This window comes from Belonocnema kinseyi, chromosome 7 (genome assembly GCF_010883055.1).
Source record: "Belonocnema kinseyi isolate 2016_QV_RU_SX_M_011 chromosome 7, B_treatae_v1, whole genome shotgun sequence".
In the NCBI taxonomy this organism is placed as follows: Eukaryota; Metazoa; Arthropoda; class Insecta; order Hymenoptera; family Cynipidae; genus Belonocnema; species Belonocnema kinseyi.
Genome location: NC_046663.1, coordinates 114137340 through 114140557, shown reverse-complemented (window position 1 = coordinate 114140557; position 3218 = coordinate 114137340).

The following is a 3218-nucleotide window of genomic DNA, read 5'->3' as shown; positions in this document are numbered from 1 at the left end:
CTGCTGAATATGGTTACAAAAATAAATACGCAGTCGCGGACAATTGTCCAGGGGTGGTCCCGAAGGAATTAAGCCCCAAGCGGAGGTGTGAAAACCGTGCCGAAGGCTGAATGGCACCTGGGTGAGGTGTCTAGAACGGTGACTCTGTGATACCGGGCGACCTCTCAGAGTACGCTGCCTTATCCTTGCATGCGGAGCTCTACAATGATGGACGAACCCCTTTCCCTAGCTTCTCGTGGGAACAACAATGACAACACCAAACATAGTTGTAGTAGGTGCGGTTCAAAACAACAGAACGCGCAGGGCTCCCGACTTGCTAGAGTGCTACGATGCGAGAGTGGCCCGTGAAAGGGGTTACATGGCACGGCTGCATGCTCTGTGGTGCGAGAAACACCCGGAGCTATCGCACTTTTCGCAGCAACGTCTGCGAAATCATGCTGAACTACTCCGTAAAAGGGGCTATGTAAGCGGAACGTCTACTCTACCACAGCTAGAACAAGCCAGCAACAAAGAAAGAGAGGCGACACTAAGACCAACCGCGGGCAGACATCCAATAGATGGAGAGGGATGCTTTACGACCCGGAGAAACATCAACATCAAGGTTTCTCTCAAGCCTAAAGATCTGGCTGAAATGGATGACGAGCTTCGCGGACATTTTTCCGGTGAATCCGACTTCTGGGCTATCAGTTATTATGTTTATAATGCAGCGAGAGCTTTGGCCGATGTGAACCGTAAAACAAAACCAACGGCTGATCATAAGACCAAAAGACGAATGCATCAACTTGCCATAAAGATAGGCTGGGCAAGACAGTACGCGTCCCGCATTCAATGTGTGATTGACTACATCTTGCAGGAATTTTACCGCCAAGGTTCGAAAGTTCGCGCGCGAACTCCGGACCCGTTATCACACACTTAACAAGTCAAAGCTGCTGGTCATCAGGCAGCATACTGTTGAGAGAATACGGATACTATCTGACGCTAAGAGAAGTCTAGAGCGGAGGGAGAGGTGGATCAGAGAAAATCAACAGTTTCTCTCTGACCCATCTCGACTCTTCCAAGACCCTCCAGTTACTGTCGAACACCCACCCAAACCAGAGGAGGTCGAAGTATTTTGGAGAGAAGTCTACGAAGTTGAGCATATACTAGACGAAGACTCAGAAAATATAAATAGCTTCAAGGAGTTATGTGTTGCCCTCATAACACCTGATAAAGAATGCCCACCCATCACTACCAAGGAGGTGAAAAAAGTATCAAGAGGGATGAAGAACTATTCCGCACCGGGACCAGATTGTATCAAAACCTTCTGGTGGAAGAAGTTTTCTTCAACCCATGAGCATTTGGCCCGTATTTTCACCTCATATTTGAAGTCGGAAGAGTCGATTCCAGAGTGGTTGGTGGAAGGGCCCACAATACTCCTGCCGAAAATAGGCAACTTAGCTGTCCCGAAGAACTACAGGCCAATAACTTGCCTGAACACGCTTTATAAGATATTCACAGCTATCCTAAATGATAGGAATGTTCGGGAAATTGAACCTGTGTGGCAAGAAATGTATGACCAACGAGACTCAAAGAAAGGCGTAGCCGGATGTCGGGAGAACCTGCTCAACGATAGATGTGTATGCAAAGATGCATCATTCTACCAGCGTGACCTATCGATGACCTGGATTGATTATCGGAAAGCTTTGGATTCGACATCCCATAGACTTATCATCTGTCTTTTGGAAATCTTAAAGGTTCATCCGCAAATAGTTGGGTGCATAGAGAGATTGATGCCGCTTTGGAAAACCAGATTTACTATCTTATCTGGAAAAAATCGTGCGACAACTAACAAGGTCACGTTTCAGAAAGGTGTCTTCCAGGGCGACACCATGAGCCCACTCCTCTTTTGCCTTACATTATTGCCACTATCTCTAGTACTGCGCCATTCCGACGGTTACTTGTGCGGCAAACCTGCAGATCGAAAGTACACGGTCACTCATGTATTTTACATCGAAGATCTTAAGATCTGTGCTAAAAACAGAGAGCAACTGCATCTAGCTCTGGGGATTGTCGAACGATATACTAAGGAAATTGGAATAGAATTTGGGTTAGACAAATGCGCCAAGGTTTATTTGAAGGGAGGAAAACTTAATGGCATCCCTGAAGATCCTGAGCTCGTTGATAGAAGCGCTATACGACACCTTTGCACTGGAGAGACTTATACATACCTGGGCGTACCACAGAGCCGCATTCAGGATGTGACATCTATAAAGGATACTCTCCGAAGCAGATACAAACGTCTCATCCGACAGATTTGGTCTTCCGAACTGTCGGCGAGGAACAAAGTATCTGCAAGGAACATACTTGCCGTCCCGGTACTACTCTATTCATTTGGAGTAGTTCCATGGACGAAGATCGAGCTCAAATCTCTTGATATCGGGACAAGAAAGGTTATGCACATGAACAAAAGTATGCATCTTAAGTCTTCCGTTCCGCGACTGTACATCTCACGCCGTCAAGGGGGTCGCGGAATATTGAGTCTTGAATGTCTTCACAACAGGATTATTCTGGGTACAGCAAATAGAGTTGCAAATGGAAGTGACCCTCTTCTTAATATGATCAGGAATCTCGAAGAAGTGGGCAAAGGAGCATTTCTATACAAAGCAGCGGAGGAGGCTGCTAAAACAGTCGGACTTGACTTCAGTATTAGGGGTGAGCAAAATGCATCAAATCTAATCTATCTCGATCACTCACTCCTGAAAACCCGGATTAAGAAAGCACAAGAGAAAAACTTTCGTGAACAGCTCCTGGATAAGAGGATGCACGGTATCTTCCACAGAAATGTGAAGGATCAGTCAATGTCTTGTGAGCTAACGTTTGCTTTCCTTAAATCGCCCGGATTGAAGTCTGGTACGGAGGGATTCATTTTTGCATGCCAAGACGGTGTCATTTCCACCTTAACATACCGTCGCCACATTTTGAGCTAAGACATTCCCGATGATAGTTGCAGGGCGTGCCATGCACACTCCGAGCATTTAGCTCACATACTATCTAGTTGTCCAACTCACTCGGAAACGACCTACATTCAAAGACACAATGCGGCACTAAGAGTGCTTTATTACCATCTCTGTCACTCTTACGGCATTCACCTTAATATCGCTCCTCTAAGTGCTCCTAGGGAAATTGAGTCAATTGTCGAGAATGGGAAGTGCCGCATATACTGGAACTTTATATTCTCG